We start from the raw sequence: 22,180 nt of genomic DNA, 5'->3' as shown, positions 1-22,180 counted from the left end.
TGTGGCACGCGGGCTCAGTAGCTGCAGTTCGTGGGCTCTAGAGCACAAGCTCAGTTGTTGTGGCGCACAGGCTTAGTTGATCCGCAGCATGTGGGATCTTCCCAGACCAGGGCTCGAAGCCATGTCCCCTGCATTGGCAAGCAAATTCTTAACCCCTGCACAACTAGGGAAGTCCCACAGGCATTATTTTAAACAAGAAGTCATTTGGAAGATAAGAAAGGCCGCTTGAGGTACAGCAATTAATTTATTTACTGAAAATATATAGATACAGAAATGAAATATGAGATGCTGAAAGAATAAGTCATATTCACAAATTTGCTCATAGGAATTGAAAAGGGTATTCTTCCTTATCCTTCTTCCTTCTGAATTGTATCGGACGCAAGAGACAGAATGCAGACTTTTACTGTTAATACTCGTCTACTATATTGGTGTTAATAGATTAGATTAGAAGACTGGCCTGGGAATATAATCCCTACTTGCAATCTTTAATGAAAAAAAAAAAGGGTTCCATATACAAACAACTGATTTACAAAAGATCTTTTGGAAAATCACATATTCAATTAAATATTACCTTGTGTAAGAGTTTTAAACTAGGTCACAGAAGTTATAGCTAGAATCATAATAATCTAAGGTTTTTTTACTAATTATCATCTAGTAATATACTCAAAATATTCATAGGCACATGGATACTTATGTGGTTAGTGTATAATACTTTTTGGTAAAATTACATTGGGTAAGTACCTCTTTCTAATATGATATATACATATATTCACACACACAATATTTTCCCAGGTGGAAGTGCCATCACCAATATAATAGGAAAGAAGCTTATCAAAACATTGATTCAGAGAAATAAAAAGCATGTTAAAATTTTTAAGAAATAAACTTGTAAAGAAGTACATAAATATCTTCTACCCACAATCCTACTAGCCTTTTCAAGCCACAGTATTTATTTTTCCAAGTTTTAAAAAGGCTATTTTTTTAGAGTGACTTGACATTTTGGAGCCATGCTTTAAATAAGAGATTACTTAACTCCTAGATAGAATTCATAGTAAGCTTGATTAGAAAAATCTCATCGGAATCTGAGGTTAACCCTGGAATGAGACTAGATCTTACCAGGCTGACTTTAGGATGACTTCCTCCTTTGTGCTTCCATTTAACCTGTAGATGTCTCTAGTAGAATAATTATTATATTTTCACATCCTATTGCTAAATTTGGGTCACTACTGTGATGTTCTTTTAAAATCCCTCTATCTCAAGTACAGTAAGTCCCCTACATACGAACAAGTTCTGTTCCAAGGGCACGTTCATAAGTCCAATTTGTTCTTAGGTGCAACAAAGTTGGCCTAGGTACCCAAACTAACACAATCTGCTATATAGTACTGTATACTGTAATAGGTTTATAATACTTTTCTCACACATAATACATAAAAAATCTAACACAAAAAATAAAGAAAACATTTTAATCTTATAGTACAGTACCTTGAAAAGTACAATAGTACAGTACAACAGCTGGCGTACAGGGGCTGGCATTGAATGAACAGGTAAGAAGAGTTACTGACTGGAGGAGGGAGAGGAGGTGGGAGATGGTAGAGCTGAAGGATCATCAGCAATAGGAGATGGAGGGCAAGCTGCTTTCACTCACGCCTGACATTGATGGCACAGGTTCTGGTTCCTTGCTTGATTCAATTCTGTCTACCCTCTTGCCTCCGGATATCCTGGGCTTGAAATAAAGATACTGTACTACTGTACTCTATACAGTACTGTAAGTAAAGTACACAAAAGCACAACCACTTGTAGACGATGCACACATGTGACAATGTACACAAGACATGTGAACTAACTTATGTGATTGGACATGAGAACGCATGTTCACATCTTTGAAAGTTAGCAACTTGAAGGTTCGTATGTAGGGGACTTACTCTTCCCAGTAAAGTCCTTAATCGATGGTAGGAATGCAATAAATATTTAATGAATAAATTATTAAATGAATGAACTATCAGTTACAGAGGTAGAAGTGAAAATTGGTCCCCAAATTTGGATGTCCAAATATATTGGCTTTAAACGTTTTATGTCCTGGAGGTACAGTTAAGTTTGGGATGATCTTAGCTGTAAGAGAGAGCTATATAATAATTCAGAAATGTTTTCCTGCTAACATTAATAGTATTATTAAGACTATTGATGCTGGTACCTAGGAACTGATATGAGGGTGTCATAGTGCAAATATCAATTACTATAATCATCATTCATTTAACATTTTTACTTTATTCCATTCCATCCCAGAATTAAGCCGGTGACACAGAAGACAGGCTTGGAAGATAATGAGAGCTGAAATCAGACTCTGTCTTTAGGACTTACTAGATACCTCTGCTTTGAAGTTTCTTCACCCATTTTAGACTCAGTTTTTTAATTTGTTAAAAGGGGTTAATAACAACTTATATGTTTTCTTGATAAATTGCATTATCTATAATTTTTAGCTATGCTCTGGCATATGGTAAGAATTCAATAAATTCTAGCTGTTGGTGATACTAGTGTCATTATTTAACAACAATCTATTACAGTGGTGGTAGCCAGATGCATCTATATTAGTATGCAAGCTTTTAAAATCCTTTTTGCTAAAACTCCAACTGGTGATGACATAATTTGCATACTCATTATATAAATGTCAGATACAATTTAGCCAAGATTCCCAGGATTACTAAGATATAAGATGGATATTCTTTTAAATTTTTTAGTATATAGATGTACTACTTCTTTTTAAAAACCTTTTTTTTTCCTTCAGTTCCTTAAGGGTATAGTAAAGAGGTTAAGGAATACATTCTATCAGTGATTAAGACATAAGGTTTTGCTTGCACATGGAGGAAAGAGGCTATAGGGAGGAAAAAAAGTCAGTTTTTGATCCCAAGCAGTAAAGGTCAGTAATGGCCTCAAGTGCATTTCTTGTGATGTGGGAAAGAATGAAAAAAACCTACATTCCATGAATACCTTTGTTTCCATAAATCAACATTACTGAAGGGTCGGCTATCATGAAAATATTTAAAGTTGGTGAAATTAGTATAGTAACATTATATGTGATTTGAGAATGTGAAGAATTTGTGGGTGAACTGGCATCTTGTGACTTAAATTTTGGCAAAGTGACTTGATTCCATCAAGAACGTCCACCAGCCTCTCTCTTTTTTTTAAATTTAATTAAATTAATTAATTAATTTATTTTTGGCTGCGTTGGGTCTTCGTTGCTGCGCACGGGCTCTCTCTAGTTGCAGCGAGCGGGGGCTACTCTTCGTTGCAGTTTGCGGGCTTCTCATTGTGCTGGCGTCTCTTGTTGTGGAGCATGGACTCTAGGCGCGCAGGCTTCAATAATTGTGGTACATGGGCTCAGTAGTTGTGGCTCGCAGGCTCTAGAGCGCAGGGTCAGTAGTTGTGGTGCATGGAATTAGTTGCTCGGTGGCATGTGAGATCTTCCCAGACCAGGGCTTGAACCCATGTCCCCTGCATTGGCAGGCGGATTCTTAACCGCTTCGCCACCAGGGAAGCCCCTACCAGTCTCTCTTAACAATCACTGAAATATACCTTTATCAGAGGATAGTTCTTTTGGTTTAAAGAAGTCATTTACAAACTGTCTTACTTAGAACTCTATGGTTCCTCTTGCTGCTGGGCTGACATTGTGTGCGTTAAGGGGTAAAGTAGATGTTGAGCCAGCGTTGCCCTGGGTTTTCTACAAACCCCACCTACATGTTCCTCCACAACACCATCTATATTCAACCCTGCTTTTATCTGTTCAATATATTTATAATACATTTCTTTGTTCACCTTTATTTACAATAATGGTTCCACTAGTAAGATATGTTTGAAATACATCACGTGGTGGCAGTTGTCAGTATGAGTCTCTATTAAAATGAAAATAGAATTAAGCTGTTATGGTCTTTTCACCCTAGGGAGTGAGGTGGCAAGATAGAATGCAAAGGTTGTGAGATATCTAGAAGTTCATTGTCAGGAGGAGAGAAGGAGGAAGGACGCATCAGATGACTGAGGAATTTGCCAGAGTAAGTGGCCACAGGATGGGATGAAATGGGGAGAGCAGGTGGAAGAGATGGAAATTCCAAAGACAAAGTATATCTATCTTCCTTTTTTTTATGGTTTTGATAAAATCTCCCCTAGAAACAACTTTGAAAAATATTTGCAAAATTCTTCATGAAGGAAAAATAAAACGCTGTAGAAAGAGACTCCAACAATTTTTCCTGGTGGGAAATGATGAAGGCCTGTCCCAGGGCAATGGCAGTGGCAGTAGGTAGAGATGAAAGGATAAAAATAAACAAGTGGCATGTCAGAGAATTGGGTTTGATGACTAATTGACTGAAGGAGGAGGGCTGGAAAAAGAAAGTCCTGCTTGAGCAATGAGTGGATGGCACTAGCCATGAGTGATACTATCTTATCGTGATATACATTGTATTAGTTTTCTGTTGCTACATAACAAAGTACCACACATTTACCAGTTTAAAATGATACAACACGTTTTCAATCTCACAGTTTCTGAGTCAGGAGTCCAGGCTCAGTTTATGTGGGTCCTCTGCTCAGGGTCACCTAAGGCTGCAGCGAAAGTGTTGGCTGGCTTGAGTTTTTATCTGGCAGCCCAACTGGGGTGGATTTATGTCCAGACTCACTCAGTTGGTTAACAGATTCATCATCTTGTAGTTGTCGGACTGATGACCCTGGCTTTTTGCTGGCTCTAACTAGAGACCGTCCTAAGCCTCTGTTGACTGCCTTCAGCTCCTGAAGTCTGTTCATATTTCCTAAACACTACCCACGGTTCCTTGCCATGTGGTTTTCCTAATAGGACTGCTTACTTGTCAAGGCAGCAAGGACTAGAACAGATTAGAGGAAGTCTGCTACAAGACCCAGTCTTATATAATCATGGAAGAGACGTGACATATTCTGTCAATTTGACTCAAATCACAAGTCTTATCCACAACCAAGGGAACGGGGTTTTGCAAGGGCATGGACGCTAGCCGATGAGTATCATGGGAGGGCACCCTGAAGTCTGTCCCCATACACATGGAGAAGTCAGCATGAGCTAATAGGATAAAGAAAGGCAGATAAAGCATTATGGGAAAGTATGGGCACAGATTTTTGTATAACAATATTAATGAAACTACAAAACAGAACCTAAAATACTGCTTTAGCGAGTACCTGCACAGTATCTTGAAGGTGAATCACAGTACAGTTTCCCTTTTATTCTGCTTACTTGGTAGTTTACACATGTTATTATATATGCCTGCCTGTACTTAGTTGTGTTGACAATAAATTAATGTGGTAATTAGTTCTCATTGTTTAAATGAGTTTATTATTAAATGAGGAACATACCTTTTGGGCTTCTGATTGACAGATACACCTGCATCCTTCCTCGTGCAATTTCCCTCAGGGAAACCATGTCACCTGAAGCAGTGACACTTCTCCATTTAAAGGAGTGTGGTTACAGATAATGTTGACAGCATGAGATTTTAGGTCTAGAAAAAGCCTAAGGCAACTAGATTATGTACAGGCACTGAAAAAGCACAGGCACATTATTCATTTTGGGCCCAAGCAAACTAATTTATGACAAACTTGTGAAGCTTTGTTTTGATAACTTCTGGGCTTGTTCTTGGCTCAGCGCATGTTTGACTGAGAAGTCTTTCCTTCTATGTGCTCCTTTTTGTCACGACAAATGCTATTTAGGGGACTAATGAGCTGAGATTATAAAGTGAATTCTTAAGGGAGTTTAAAAGGGTCTTTGTGATACATTCTTCCAGAGGTAATGTATTTTACAGTGTTTACTGTAGCCTGCAGCAATTGTGTATGTGAAGGTTCAGTTTTTACCATATGTGTAATTGTAGGAATGAGCATTCAACTCTTTTAAGAGATGAGGGTTTAGTTCAGAATTTTGGGAGCGTGTTCAAAGTTAACTGAATTTTTTGCAAGGTTTTAAACCATTTAACTTTTTTCCATGCTTTATGCAGCTGACACTTCTTTCACCTTTTTCCCATTCACTGAGTCCATGCAGATAACTGTCAGTTGGCAGCTTTTCAGTTTGTGATTTTTGGCACCATCATTATATCATATTATAATAAAACTATGTTATTGTATAACCCTGTTTCGGGGAATAAGAAAATAGAATTGGCATCAAAATATTGAATAATAGCCAGACATTGTGCATTTCCACTAAAACAAGCAAACCAAAGCAAAAAAACAAACAAACATAATTGTTAGATCATTTGCATACAGGGTAGTTTCGTTTGAGCCTGCATTGATTTACTGGGTGCCCATGGGCAAAGAGCACATAGCGATACATGTGATAGAGTAGGCAGCAAGCACATCATGGAATAAGACAGACCTGAGATAGACAGAGATAGAGAGAGAAAGGAAGAGAGACGATGAATGACCTATAGATGTTCACTCCAATGAGTAGTGAGGAGGGCTGACTCCCATGAACAATTCTCTTTCTCCCTCTCTCTCTTTTTTTTTTTTTTTCCAGATGATATACTATAGAAGAGCCTCTGGCATAATATTCATGATAGCCTCTGTTTCTTATAATTTCTGCCCTTTGCATTTTAAAAATGGCCAAGGAATTTCACTTGACATGGCTGTTTAAGTATGTTTTTTGACAATTCAAACATAACACTGAAAATTAACTTGAGATCAGTCTTAGTTATAGTGAAAATGAAACCCTATTCTTATAAAAGGAAGTGGTATATTCAGGGATGTAAAAAATGCTTCCCTCTCTAGTACAATATCATTTATATTTCTCCCCTATGCTGTGCTCAACCTCAAATACGAGTTGACATATTGTGTAGGGTATGAATAAATCAGTGTTTCCTCACCTATGTAATTTACCCACTTTTCACAGTTTGTGGGTTATAATGTTTCCTTTTAATCAAATTTTATTTTTTCATCATGGCACAGGTGTATTTTTGTCATCTCCCCTACTTTTTCTTTCCTGAATATGGTCAATAATGTAAATACCTTGAAAAGAAGTGTAATGACTTATCTCTGGTAAGTTGAATATTTATTATAGGTGTGGCACAGAATTTGAAATGGTAGAGTTTTAGAGATATTCTTATATTCAACATGAATTCCACTGTTTTTAAATTGGATCCTCAAAAGACTATGGATGTTTAGACACTTGTATCACTGGAGATGATTATTAAAAGCTCTTCTGGTATAATCTGAGCTGAGTAAAACAAAAAGGCTGAAATGAATATTCTAGCAAGCTTATCAGACAAAAATGTTCAAGGGGTTCAGAACTGAACTTAGAGGTTTGTTCCTTCTCTAGAGAGTAGTAAATTGTAGGATTAGGTCTAGAAGTTGACTATACATAATAGATAAAACATAGTCCAAAATTAATGGGCAGGTGTTTTGCTTTCTGCTTATACATCTGTGTAGTTTGAAAACAGTCCCAAGATTGTACTCTATGAAATAAAAACTTACATGAGGATCTTTGAACATTGACACAAATTTTCTACCTGGTGCTTTAACCAAATATTTGTACTACCGATGTTCAGGCCATTTTGAGGTATTAAAAGCCAAAAAAATTTAGTTTTCTATTTTAATGAGCTCATTTGCACTATAGTAATTTTAAAATGTCGGTTTAATCAATAATATGTACAGTATCAGAGCCTTTGGGCATTTAAAATGTCAGTTGTTTAATTTTGAAAAATGGATATTGGCCTTATAAAATCATCTGGTCAAGCATTTGCATTATATTATGCTTAGGACAGAGACTTCCATTGTACTTAGAATGTCTTCATCAATCATATCAAGACGGTGTAAGGCTTAGAGATCTTTACGTGTGATATCCAATTACCAGATCTTAGGGCCTGATTAATTTCCCCAATTTCTTTTCTACACAGTGCAACAAAATGGCAGAAGGAAGGAAAATTAAGCTGCTATAAAACTGTCCAATTTATGCTGTTAGAACTTTTGGTTATTGATTCTCTCTCTTTCCCCACAGACACATCACATACATGTACGTACAGATAAAACCCTATGCAGACACACAACACCCAAGTTGATGTATTCTAGAACGCAGGCATGACTTTTACTACTGACTCTACAGGTAATGGTGCAAGTGAGTGGTCATAAAAACATATGAGAAATGGTAAAGAAATCAGTATGTGTAGACACACACACACACACACACACACACACACACACACACAACATAAAAATAAATAGCTAGATTAATCGTTCCCAAATCTGTAAGGCATCTCTGGAATCTCTGACTTAGAATATAAGCAAAGGTAAAAATACAAAATTCACTTTAAGGAGTTCTAGGGAGTACCTCAAAGACAAGAGGGTCATTCTCCAAAATGGCTAAAATTTAGAAATAATGAAAGGTCTATGTAAAGATCAATTATGAGAGAGATATGGTATAATATGATTCCAAAAAAATAGGGAAATCTAGTAGATTTGAAATAAAAGCCTTAAGTGAAAAGTCAAAATCAGAGATTTTTCTCATGAGTAACTCTCTGTTGTGTAATTCTTAAAAAAGCAGAAATTTATTTAATGACAACTAAAGGTTCTCCTGGGAAGGACATCAATTTTTTATATTATTTTAATGGTAATTAATAATAAAGCTGTCAATTGAGCACTTGCTATTTACTAACCACTGTGCTTTGACTTCGCATAAATTAACTCCTGTTTTATAACATAATTCCTTATTTGAAGATGAAGACTTCATGACTCACTGAGGTTACATACATTGCCAAAATTACACAGCTTGTAAATGGTGGATATTCAAACTCAGGTCTGTCTGATTCTAACAATTATTCTCTAAACCACTCTAAAGACTGTACCTATTAACCTCTCTAGACTTGAGAACTTGAGGGAAACAGAGTGGAAACTATAATATTTGAAAAGAATAGCCAGATTTAAAAATAATGATGCAAGAATGTAAAAGATAAACTTTAAAACCTGGTGTAGACTGAAACTAACAATTTACAATGTTTTCTATGCATAAAAGAGGAATACAGTAACTTGAGGAGTAGGTACAAAATTGGTTTAAAATTGTAATGGCCAAAAACTTAAAAGAAGAGAAGCAAAAATGTAATAAATCCTTATGAGTAAGAGTACATATTGAGTAAAAGTACACATTGAGTAAGAGTACACATTGAGTAAGAGTACACAATGACAAATGTGCTGTTTGACCTTATGTGAGAAATGGCTGCAGAGAGGGAAAAGGAAGGGGAAAAGGAAATCCATTAATATTTAATGAGCATCTACTATGTGCTAAGCACTGAGATTCTCCCATGCTGTCTCTACCGAAAGCAGAGGGGAGTTAGACATGCTTGCCACAAAGCAGATGCTGAATAAGTGAATGATAAAACTTCCCTCATAAAGCTTGATTGCAGTGTACATCAGACTTTCGTTATGATTGTATAAATACATTATAAATAGGATTATTTCATTAGCAAACAATTACGGAGAACTGGTTATATGGTAGACACTGGGCCAGGAGCATAGTAAGTTATAGCTTGTGATTAGCAGTTCAATAGTATATCAACAATTACAGTGTGATGGGATAAGTGTAACGATAGAGGCATGCACCAAATTGCTTGGGGACATAGAGGAGGAAATGGTCAATATTATTCTTGCTTAAAGTAGGGGGGCTTAGGAGCTTGACTTAAGGATGATACTTACAGCAGTTTGTAAAAAAAAAAAAAAATGGTAATGACCTTTCCATGAAGAAAGAGTGGAAGGGCATTTTTAATAGAAGGAGCACAGTGCAAAACCAAACAGATGTCAAAGATGTGCCCCTCTAGGTTTCAGTATGTAGTTCACAGGGACATGGCTGGTACAAAACCTGACTAAAATTTAGGTAAGCTCGTTTGTCTTGCTTATGGTGATTGCCTGGAACCTGGAGAGGGATTATAAAACCAGAAATTCCTTTCAGCCCTGAGATTAAATTAATAATTTAATTTAAGAGATTAAATTAATAATTTAATTTAAGAGATTAAATTAATAATTTAATTTAAGAGATTAAATTAATTTTGAGATTAATTAATTTTTAATCAGTGCTAGTGCACTGATTTAAAAGGAAATATTGGTAAGGCAGTGGACAAAGTTTTGTGTATAACATTAGGAAATATATAAATAATTGCTAGAAATACTGGGGCAAACCAAAGAGACTTTTCAGAAGATCTGTTTTAAAACTAAAGCAGGTATTTGGAACCTTTGAATTCTATCCTGCCTATATCTTTTGATCTGAATAACTACTATACTAAGGTCATTTCCAATTTCATGATTTGAAAAAACTAAAATCTAATCATAGTTTACAAAAGAAAAATGCCAGAAATAGATTATAGTATGTTTAGCTATCGCGATGGGTTCTTTCTGTTATCTCAGGCCAGAGGAGATTACTCAAAATCATTTGATACTCAAAATCATTCTTTTTAGCTATTCTCCAATTTTTATCACTTGACCAACTAATTGCGTAATTTACATCAGAGAATATGTGTTTTGCTACTCTTAATTCAAAGACATCTCACTGTAGCTTTGGTTAAAATTTGAATATTTTTTCATTTCCTGTGTTTTTAAAATACTAAACACTGATCTGCTATATAAATAGAACCAGGTTTCTATAATTAATGTAAAATTCTTCCTGTTATTTAACTTTGATGATTCTTATTTTTAAATATATTCAAGATATAAAAACTTATCAATATTTACATTTAATATAGCTCCATAAATCCTTAAAATTATTCAAAATATATGACAATGTATAGAATGACCAAAATTTCCCTTATATTTTATTAACTTCAAATCATCTTCCTGGGAACACAAAATATAGACTCATGACTGTAGAATTATGTCTGTAACAGTGAAACTGTCTTATAAAGGTTTCTGGCAAAATGAATAACGCTGTAAAGAAAAGTTTCAGGAAAGTAAATTACAACCTCCTCAAGATCCCTAAGCAATATCCTCTATTAATAAGAACTATATAAAAGCCTAAAAGATGACCTATAAAAATTGAATCCAGATTTTGGTTATGACTCTTTCATTAGTAGATTACTTTGCAAGATGTGAAAATTTATAGCAAAGATTTGACAAGGCCACAGATGTGCAAAGAAGACACAATCCAGAGAATGTGGAACAGGTTCGTGAAAGGCCAGTGTCGTTGGCTTTCATGAGTCCCTTTCCACCTATCTTCATGTCGTTTCCAGGGCTGTAATGATGTCCTAGTGTTTCGGTCATAGAGCAGCATCACTCAGAGAGGCTATCATGAGTTCCCAGGTCCATTTCTCATAAAGGGTTGTACCTCTCCTTTCCTGGGCAACACATAGGCTCAGGGATCAGCCATTGCAGGAAAGGGCAGAAAAACCTAACCACCATGCCCAAGCATTGGCAACAGTGTCCTTGGAGGGTGAAATAAGTCAGAGAACACACACTATAGGATCTGGAAACCTAGGATCTACTCTCAGCTCTGCTTGCTGTCAGCAAGTCTTTCAGTCCCTCTGGATCTCTACCTCCTGATTGGTTCAAATATGACTTGAGGTCAGATTATTTTATGGGTCCTTCTAGATTTTTCTTTCAAAATTCTTCAGATAGTGCTTAAGCTAAACAAGTGTAATTTAAAGGAACACATTTTGGAAAGGTACTTTGAATGTGATGATGGTGCTTCTGCAGAGATATGACTCTGGTTCAGGAGTTGATTCATCCAATGTAGGTTTGACCCTCTCAGTGTGGATTGTCTATAAGCCAGATGTGCAAAAGCATTCCACCCATCTCCATATCCCTCTCTCCTTCCTGCTTTCTTTCTTTTTTTCCTTTTTCCACTTCCCTTTCTTCTCTGTCTTCTGTAAGAGGGCTGAGGTGGTGGTGATAAGATACAGAGACTTTGCACAGCTGGTTGAAATGCCTGTCACCACTGGATGGGGTTGAATTCTGCTATGTTGCCCCTTTCCCAGAAGAAGGAACTGTCCCTTACAACCATATGGTTACCAACCTTTCATCACCTTTGTCAGAAAAGGCAGTGATCATAGAGAAAGGGAGACTGAATACAAGCTTGGTTTTGGACCAGAAAGCACAAGGTTCAAACCCTGGCTTTGTTACTTATTATCTAAATAAAGTAGGGAGATTTACTGTTGAATTCTGAGCCCAGGTGTCTCCTTTCTGGTAACCTGAGAATCATGACACCTACCTTATAGGTTCATTAATAGACAAGGTATAAGGTATCTGGTATACAGCTACACATTAGAACGAGATTGAAATTCTCCTATATGCAACTTAAGTATGTCAAGCAACATAAAGAAGACTTTCTAGTGTATCTGAAACAGCAGAGTTGGTGATCTATGAATTTTTCCAAGGCAGCAGCTTGCCCCATTTTTTCCTTTAGTCTCAGTCCCTTCGCAAGGCATCTGTTCAATAACTGTATAGTGAATAAGTGAATTGTTGAACAATATTTTTCAATATTTTTTCAATATCTTATAAAAGGAACATTTGTATCAGAAGAAACTAGGATTGGTCCATGATTCACATTTTCTCCAGGGGCCCAGTTCTTAAGTAACACACATTACAGAAGGAAACTGAAGGTCAAACACAAACGTTGTCAAAAGAGTGTTTGCCAAGATAAATCGTTAGACATTAACAGACCAAATGAATATGTCTAAGAAAGCAAAAAAAAGCAACTCAGCAGGACTTGGTATGCACGCTTTCCTTTTATACTTTTATCTGCAAATTTATATTTAAATGGAGGTTATAAGGGTTTTGAGCAATAGGTATCTAATGTCATTTTTGTTGTAAGTCTTATATTTTCTTTTTCAAGGAAGAGGGTAGCAATAGTTTTCTGAAAAGCATCTGCATCCTCATGGATTATTCATTAGAAGGTTTAAAGAAATTCAAGGGGATCAGAACCCAAGTTAGAAGATGAATTATGTGGGAAACTGGGCTTTGAGATTTTCTTGGTGTAAATGCTAGTCCTAAAGAACTGTATTGTAGCTTTGATAATGGTAAAGAGTTTTTGTTTTTTCTTTAACTCAAATATTGTATCAGAACTTTTTCCTGAGAGTCATCTAAATTTTTGTATCCACTAATAAGCAACCATGACAGAAATGAAAGGTGATGAAACAACCTCCCAATAATTTTTTTCAGGTATTTTAATCATTCTTCAAATATCTTTGAATTGAAAAAGAGTTGAATGGATATAATACTAAGGTTTCTTTAGATCTAGTCAGCTTTCTAAACAAGTGAAACAGACTGTCACGTATTATCCCCAAGTCTACATTGTATAATTTTATGGACAGCAAAGTCCCACCTGCCCAAAGATGTTTGATCCATATTCTTTTCTTTTTCAAAATTCTTTCTTTTATGCATTTATAGATTCATGCATTTATTCAATAGATTCATTCAATACGTATATATTGAGTTTTTTTAAAGTTAAACACTGTTAAAGGCATCAAGTTTATGGTGTTAAGAATATAACCGTGGTTCCTGATCTCCTTGAGTTTGCATGTTTATGAGAAAATAATCAAATAAGCATACAGATAAATACACTTCACTGAACAATGGTAGCTCACATTTATTGGGTACTTAATGTGCCAGGCACTGTTCTGAGTGTTTACATGTATTAACTCAGTCCTCAAAACTATCCCTTTAAGTAGATAATATTGTATCTCATTTTGTAAATAAGGAAACCAGAACATAGGAAAAATAAACAGCTTCTCCAATGTCATGCAAACTAGCAAGTGTGCATTCAGGATTCAAAGTCAGTAAGTCTGGGTGTAAATCTTGTACTCAAACCTACTACGTTATTCCGAGAAATGACAGGGAAAGCCATAATAGAATATAAAAGGGTTCTCCCATTTGACATAAGGTATACATTTGGAAGTGACATTTAAGCTGACACCTAAGAAGCAAATGGCTAGGCAGAGTGGGGAGAGGACTTCTCTAACAGAGGAATAGGCCATGTGCAGGCTTTGAAATGGGCTAAGCTTTCAGCACAGATGAAGCCTGGTGAGTGATGAGGTTAGACTGGAGAGGTCAACTGTGGCCAGAAAGATAAAAAGAAAGAGGGTGGAAGGGGGCAGGGGTGGAGAGACAAAGAGAGAGACTGGAAGGAAAAGAAAAATATAAAATCTCCATAGTACAAAGGGAAGCATTTATGGAGAGACGTGATGCAATTGATATTTTAAGATAATTCTGGCTGGAATGTAGAGATTAGATTGGAAGGGCAAGAGGATAAGTAGAAAAACTAATTAGGAGGCCATGAGAGTAATCCAGGAGATGGGCAATAAAGGTGACACCATGTAGACGAATTCAGGATGCACCTGAAGAGGCAAGAGAGGAGGAAGCCAGGCAACAGCTTCTGGGTTTGCATTTCTGACCTGTGGTATTATTGCCTGATGTTCTCAACATTAGGATACTATCCTGAATTATGACGTTTTCTTTCAGTAGCCTCAGTTAAAGTGTACCAGTAGTAACTGGAATCATATTGGATTTTTTCATTAGTTTATTAAATAAATACAACATAGAATGAGAATTTAATAAATATGAATTTAGGCAGTCATAAGTGGAACATAAGTGACTAGGGCTCTAGAGATGATGTGAAACTGTTGGATGGTGGAGCTGAGGGTGAGGAATGGGAAGCGTGAACCCAATGAAGATGTGTCCTGAATCTACGCTATTCTACTCGGTTAGTGTGTTTGGAACTGGCATTTACAGCCGGGATTTGCAGAAATGCCAATGCTCACATGAGTTTCTTAATTTATTTGTTAATTCACTCAAATATTTGTTGTATACTGGGTTACCAAGTGTTCAGTACTCTACCAGACATTGTGAGTGTTTGGTGAACTAAGTAGGAATGGACCATGCCTTCACAGAGATTTAGCACTGTTATTATTTAGCTCTGTTATTTTTCACAAAACTGTTTCTGCCACCTTTTATGTACTTCTATGGTTTGATATTTTTGATTAAGTGCAGTTGAGATGGTTAAGAAACTTTTTTTGTGCATGCTATTATCAGAATGCCATTACTAATATCTTTTAATCAGAGGTATTATTGCATTATTGTTAATAGCTCAAGCTCTGGAGTCATCTGCCTTGGTTTAAATTCCAGCTCTGTTAGTTGCTTGGTTATTTAATCTCTCTGTGCCTCAATTTTCCATCTTTCAATTGAGATAAAAATAGTATTATTTGTAATACTGTTAAAAATTAAGTGAGAATTAAGTGAGCAAATAGATGTAAAGTACCTACCTAGTGCCTGGCACATGGTAAGCTTTAAGTGTATATTAATTAGTATTATTATATTAATATATACAAGGCACAAAAATTGTCTTATATGTATGTGTGTGTATTTTAAAGAAATGGATTTTATAAAAATATGTTTTGAGCCAATGAAATATATGGTTCACTTGCAAAAATTTGTAGCTGTAGTAGAATTTCAACTTTTTAAAAGTTTAAGCACAATGAAAACTTTTAACCTGATTGACCTAATAAAAAGGTAATTTTTCTAGCACACAAGAAATGAGGACTGTATTTCTTTCACTCTTGGGTTTTGAAGGATTAAAGCAAATAAAAATGCCGGTATCTCTACCATGTACACCTCTAAGAAAGTCAAGAACAAAAGGAAATGTAAGCCACCAAAGCAATCCAGAATGAAGTCCTTGTCATTCTGTTGGAAGCCACCAAAGCAGATTTAAACCAGGCAAACTTAAAATAGAAAAGAATCAAAATTCCTTTTTTTATTATTATTTTTCTATATGGAGAACAGGTAATGTGCATTTCATGCTAAAATAGGATTTAGTGTACTCTAAGCGCAGGATTCTATTTGAATATGGTCTAGGGCAGCGTGTCATAAGTGGGATCTCTATGGAGGGATTCAGTCAAGTAATACTGTCATTATATTTTTTTTAATTTGAAAAAAATGTTACTTTTAGTATTAAATAGTTCTAGTGAATGCCAGAGTCAAAATTACTCAGTGAATGCATTTCTCCTTTTCCTTTCTATATACCCTCTGGTGTTCTAGTAAATAGTATAACATTTTTACTATATTAGAATTATGAAATCTATAGCCTATTTCTTAGTTTTAGCATAGCTATTTTGTGATATAAAAATTAAGACTTGGGACTTCCCTGGTGGCGCAGTGGTTAAGAATCCGCCTGCCAATGCAGGGAACATGGGTTTGAGCCCTGGTCCAGGAAGATCCCACATGCCGCGGAGCAGCTAAGCCTATGTGCCACAACTACTGAAGTCCGCATGCCTAGAGCCTGTGCTCCGTCAGCAATAAGAAAAGCCACCGCAATGAGAAGCCCGCGCACTGCAACGAAGAGTAGACCCTGCTCACGGCAACTGGAGAAAGCCCGCTCGCGAGCAGCAACGAAGACCCAACGCGACCAAAAATTTAAAAAATAAATAAATAAAATAAATTAAAAAAAAAATAGTTAAGACTTACACAGCTACTTTGTTATGTTAGAATTAAGATTGAGTGAATGGTATATTATACTTTTTCTATGCTAATGGAAAATTAATGTTGAATAAATTTATGTTCCCAGGAAATGTCATTTATATTATCTAATTTGTTAGGAATACCATGTTATTACTTAAGCAAGTTAGTTTTTTATGCAAAAACACCTGTTGAAAGTGTTGGATATTGTACTTTTATAAATCTTAATAAAAATTTCAAGTTAAGTCCAAAATTTAATATTAATTATAAAACAGACTTATTACATTTTAATAACCATCTTTGAAACAACAGCCAAAACAATAAACAAAAGAAAGGGAAAGCTTTTATTCAGACCTTCATTTTTATTTAACAATCCTGAAATGTTGATGATAAAACACTTAACTCAGGCAGTTCTGGTCAACTGCCCTCATCATAGGTTTCAAGTTTTATTAAACACCATTGCATTCAATTTAACATTTGTTCTAACCAGTACCATGACCAAAGGTATCCATAGCTGATGCTTTGGAGGGAGTGTTACATAATGGAAAGGTCTGTGATCTTGAAAAAATTATTGTGTCACTTTCTAAGCCTCAATTCTGTATTTTTAAAGAGACAGTAGTACCTATCTCACATAATTTATTTTATGATGAATAAATTAAATCATGTCTTTAAAGCATCATATCTAGGCACATAGTAGACAGGTTATTTCACTTTTTCCTTCTATGACTAGATAGAAAAAATTAATATGAAAGGGATGGAGATGCCGCATAGCAGTTCAAAACATTTGGTCTTCTCAGTGTATGAGAGAGTCTGTCTCCCCAATGTATGGCAGAACGGTTCTCTAAGCCAGTTTCTAAGCTCTCCAAAATGGTGGAATTTCAGATCAGAGGCTCTAGACTACTTGTAGGCTCCTGAGGTGGTGCTGTGTGACTTAAGGGATCATTCAAGAAATTCATCGTTCAGAACTTTTCATCATGATAAGCTCTACAACATCATTTTCTCTGGGTTAATGCCTTAGGCATGGTCTTAGGTGAAAGTTACAACAGTAACAAATAGGTCATTTTGGTATATATTTAAATAAAGTTTCTTAAATACATCAATTGAGAATTAGGTGCACAGAGTACACAGACTATTGTATACTAAGTATGAATCATAGTGGATAAAAAATTCTGTGAGAGAATTACTTTCCTTTTAGGAGAAGATGCCATACATCTATACATGCTATGTATTTCCTCAGACAAAAAGTCTTCTCCGTTTTTCCCTCACCTTGAAATAAAGTATGAGAATCACTAAAAAATATTGTGGAAAAAGAGAAGAATGGTAAAATTGTCTACCTTTTCATTTAAAACAGAGATTTTCAGACTTCCTCTTAAACACTTTTAAGGGTAGAGATGTAAATTCCTAACTAGATGGTATTTATACCTAGAAATATACACAGTAGAGGAATATATTTTCCCTCTAAAATAGCATTGAAGGTCCAGGAAGACTGTTATTTTTTTCCCCTTGTTTTCAAATACTCCTTAAACCTAAAGCATATTCTTACTTCACTTTGAATTTAAACTATTGCTTATCTTTGGTGATGATTATACTCATTGTCTAAAGAAGGAAATAAAACAATGATTGTTTTATCAATTATATTTGCATATCTCTAACCTTGAAGTTAAAGTCACTTTTGTTTGAATAGGGATTAAATGAGTCCTTATTGTATTTTAAAAATATTAATCCATATAAAATTAGTGTTATAGCATGTTCATTGACCTCTTTAACATTTTTCTCTCTTCACCACTATATCCTCCTCTTACTAATATTTTCTCTCATTTTTTGGATAATAACAATAACAGCTATCATTTAATCACTCACTAAGTACTGGGGATTGTGCTAAATTCACTGTACTTTAATCCCCACATCAATCAAACGCTGTACTTAGAGTCATTATCTGCTTTAGTATTACATACGCACTTGGGATTCACCTATAATATATACTCATCTCATTATAGAAAGAGACTATAATTAAGGCAAACAGTATCACATAGTGAAAAGGGAACTGACATTTCACACTACTCATGTGATCTTGGAGAAAAAACACATAATTTTTGTACACCTAAGGTAAAAAATTCTGTGTATGTTTTTCCAGGTTGGTGCTCAGGATTTTATTAGGTACATTGCCTGTTACAGGTATGATTTTATTGAACATCCTGAGCATGTGGGCAGATTCTTTTTTATTTTTATACATGGCTTGGGCTATCTTCTGTCTGCTAAATATTTGCAAATACACATTCATCAAGTCCCCATTTCTTGTGTGCTAGACATTATTACTTATCCCAGATTGTATTCCTCACTCAAAATGCTAAAGGCATATTTACTCAAATTCTTTGTTCTGAGTCTTGTTCCAGCTCAGCTTGAGCCACATCCACCAATTCTTATGAAACTGATTTTTCATACTTTTCCTCTCCTTTCTGTGAACAATATTTACTCTATTACTAATATGTTTCTGCTACTTTCCCAAATCATTTTGGTGTAAAGGATTTCCTCAAGTTAAGATGAATGAACCACATGATTTAGGACCACATATGGACCCGGCTGCTTATCTTATTCATTACCATTTGATCCAGAATGTGATCTGTATCAAAGATCAGATTATTGGCCCCGTTATTATAACCATTGATTTAACTTTTAGGAATTATAGCTTTTTTTTTTTTTTTCCTTCTGTGTTCCATGAAGAACCCAGCAAACTCTGAAGGAATTTCTCTTTAGACAGTTATACTCCTTCAACTCCCACCAAAAGAAACACACACGGACACATATACTTTTATGGGTTTTATCAACACATTTCCCCCACCTTCTTTCTCTACTACCTTATCTGTCTTCTTTTTTTTCATTTAGCAAAATAATCTCTCTCTAATCCTTTATAGCTGGTTGCTTCTTTTGCATTTATACCATTTACTTTGCCATTATAGTTTATTTTTCATCTTTCTTAAACAATATTTGGTCTTAATTAAAATTGTCTTCTTCCAGCAACATTAGGAAATTCTGATGTGTGGGTTGGAGATACAGTACACATTCCTATTTCATATCTAATCTTTAATGTGATCATAAAAAAATGACTTGTGATGTTTCAGGATCATCCCCCTACCCCATGGAAATATTAAAATGTAAGTTTCAAGTAACTAGATAATAGATTTTATTTGATAATTTTCACATTCCATATATATTTGTAATTATTCAATAAACACTTTAGACATTAAAAAGCATTTTCAATGAATTAATGATATAAAACTTAAAATTCATAATTAGTTGGAAATAGCACTTTATTTTATGGAACATGCAATTTCCAATTTAGGGTTTTTATGCTGTAACATATAGTATATGACAATGGCAACTGTCTGCAAAGTGTGACACTGTATATATCTTATTGATTAAATGAGATAGCCATATGAAAACACCTATTATAGCACTTATCACAGTGAGTCTTCAATAAAAGTTCAGGGTTGTTTATTGTAGAATTATGGATAACAAAATGAGATCAAGGTAAACAATTATGAATACAGGGTTAGAATATGATGAGGTATTGGATTAGTTGATGTATTTTCAGGAAAGCAGGATAGTTCTGCAATACATCCAGAAATTCATAAAATGCTATCCAGACATTCTTGGCATTTCAGTATTTTTTGCCTAGTGTCCCATTATTGTGAACTTTAGAGTGTTCTTTTTCTTGCCAAAAGTGGTTAACATTTTCTTTCAAAGTTTGTTTCTCCGTAATGTAAATGTAGCTTCTGATGTCTTTCTGGAATCTAATGGGACACGTTATTCACTGTACAGAATTTATTTGGCTGGAAAGCATCTTTTCTTCAAATTGAGTTCTAATACTCAATAACAGAAAAAAGAAACAAGCACATAGTGATGGAACTAGTAAAAAAAATTATATATATGTATATATATATACTATGTATTATATATACATATATATTTATATAAACATATAAGTATTTAGTATATATATATTTAATATCTTTATATACTAAATAGATACAGTTAGCTCCTGATAGCAGTTTTTAGAAACACTGAGTTGGTAAAGTAATTCATATGAATCTGGCCTTTAAAACATGAACTTATATGATCCCTCTTGCAATAGGATAATAAGATGCTCATTTATTTCTGTTCTAATGTGCCACACCTGCCTTGACAAAGTTATACTTCTCAGTTAGGAGCACAATTTCCCCACTATCTCTGTTCCTAACCTCATCTTCTTTGCCACTTAATGGATTAAAGATTTTCAGAAAGAGGTGGGACATGAAGCACAGATGTCCGTGGTGCTGCTTCATTGAGATTTGTGCCTGGATTTTAACAGTATGAGGCTTGGATTGAGGGAGATGTAGGAGAGGGATGGAATACAGTCCCATTCTATATAAATAGTATTATTATTTTTTTTTTACTGTGCATACTATATATTGTCTACAAGTAGAAGCCACCTAAATACCTACATATTGCATATCAACTTACCAAATTGATGACTATTATTTTCCACATTTTATGAATCTTCTCCAGGAAAATTATGGGAAATAAAGTAAGAATACTTGCTTAAATCTAGTAAAGAAGTCAATAGTAAAAGAAACAAGCAGCCAACACCCCCTATTACTTGTAACTCAGTGTTAAGACGAGAAAAATATTTATGTTGGTAATGTGTATATAATAAGAAAACATTTCAATTACAAATGTTTTAGTTTTCATAGTACAACTGCCTTTCCCGGTAAAATAACATGGAATTGAATGGTTTTCTTTTTTTGTAGTATTTCATAATCTGGAGCCTATTTGGTGCCTTGGAAGTCCCAGAAATTTTCATTTCTATTTTGTGCATTTAACAAAATCTATAATAACAGCAATATATAGGGAGTTAATTTTTAAATGGCAATGAGGAGTGATAATAAACATTTCATAGCTAATCAGCATCACTCTACAGAGACATAGATTGCTCTAAGTGTTCTCTTTCACCTTCCTTTTATTTATAGGAATGGAAGACTGCCACTGGAAAGCTGCATCATGAGCTGCTTGGGCTTCTAAAGTGTCCAGTGGATTTTTAATTACATAAGGTAAATACTGACTTTATTTTAATTGTATTTTCAGGATGTAATGAAATACCATTTTTTGTCTTAAGACTTATTTTCTTTATATCAAGAAGGAAGTTAATTTTCTTTCATTTGGTCATATATTTAATTAAGTAGTTCCTCTGGTTTGTTAGCTCCAAAGTGACTGGGGGAAGTTATTGGCATATTGACAACCCACTGCTGGGCTTATGCATTTTCCTCTGTAAAAGTATCTCATATATTATATTGTTTCAGACATATATTAATATGTTTCAGACAGTCTGTACACTGTTCTTGTTTGCTTAAAGTCATTTTGTCCCTTTAAACACTATGTTAGCATGTTCAAATATTACACATAAAGTTTAATGGCTAAAGATATTTTCTTTATTAATACTTATGACTTAGGTAGTCGTGTTGGAGGTAGATTATTATTAATTTGAAGTGGAAGCTGAGTTACATCTGGGCTTTTTTTTTTTTTTTTTTTTTTCATTAGTTCTGGAGGGTAACACATTTGCTCACTCTGTAATTTAAGAAATTACAGCTACAAGAATAGAAATTACTTCAGTGGCTTGAGTATGTCTGGTGTGGATGACTTTCTTTTCCTTGGAAGGTATTATTAGTTTTCCTACTTTCTCTTTCTCTACTAGTGGTCCTTTACCAAGCAACACAACAAGGTTTTTATTTTTTAT

The 22,180-nt window shown here is 34.9% G+C and overlaps 1 protein-coding gene across 5 annotated transcripts in view; it reads left to right on the top strand.

The window, feature by feature from the left end:
* Window positions 1-22,180, top strand: part of LINGO2 (leucine rich repeat and Ig domain containing 2) — a 1,218,611-nt gene that overhangs the window by 498,474 nt on the left and 697,957 nt on the right. For 4 of the 5 annotated variants that reach the window (XM_082467575.1, XM_082467576.1, XM_082467578.1 and 1 more), the window contains one exon: window positions 21,417-21,497. The gene's annotated coding sequence lies outside the window, so the exon portion shown is untranslated. Of the gene's footprint in view, window positions 1-16,395; window positions 21,498-22,180 lie in introns of those variants that run through there. The other variant, XM_082467579.1, reaches the window with a different exon arrangement.

The sequence above is a fragment of the Balaenoptera physalus genome (genome assembly GCF_965194825.1).
Source record: "Balaenoptera physalus genome assembly, chromosome: 7".
NCBI classification, from domain to species: Eukaryota; Metazoa; Chordata; class Mammalia; order Artiodactyla; family Balaenopteridae; genus Balaenoptera; species Balaenoptera physalus.
Note: the sequence above shows the minus strand (reverse complement) of the source record. Positions and strands in the feature narration are given on the sequence as shown.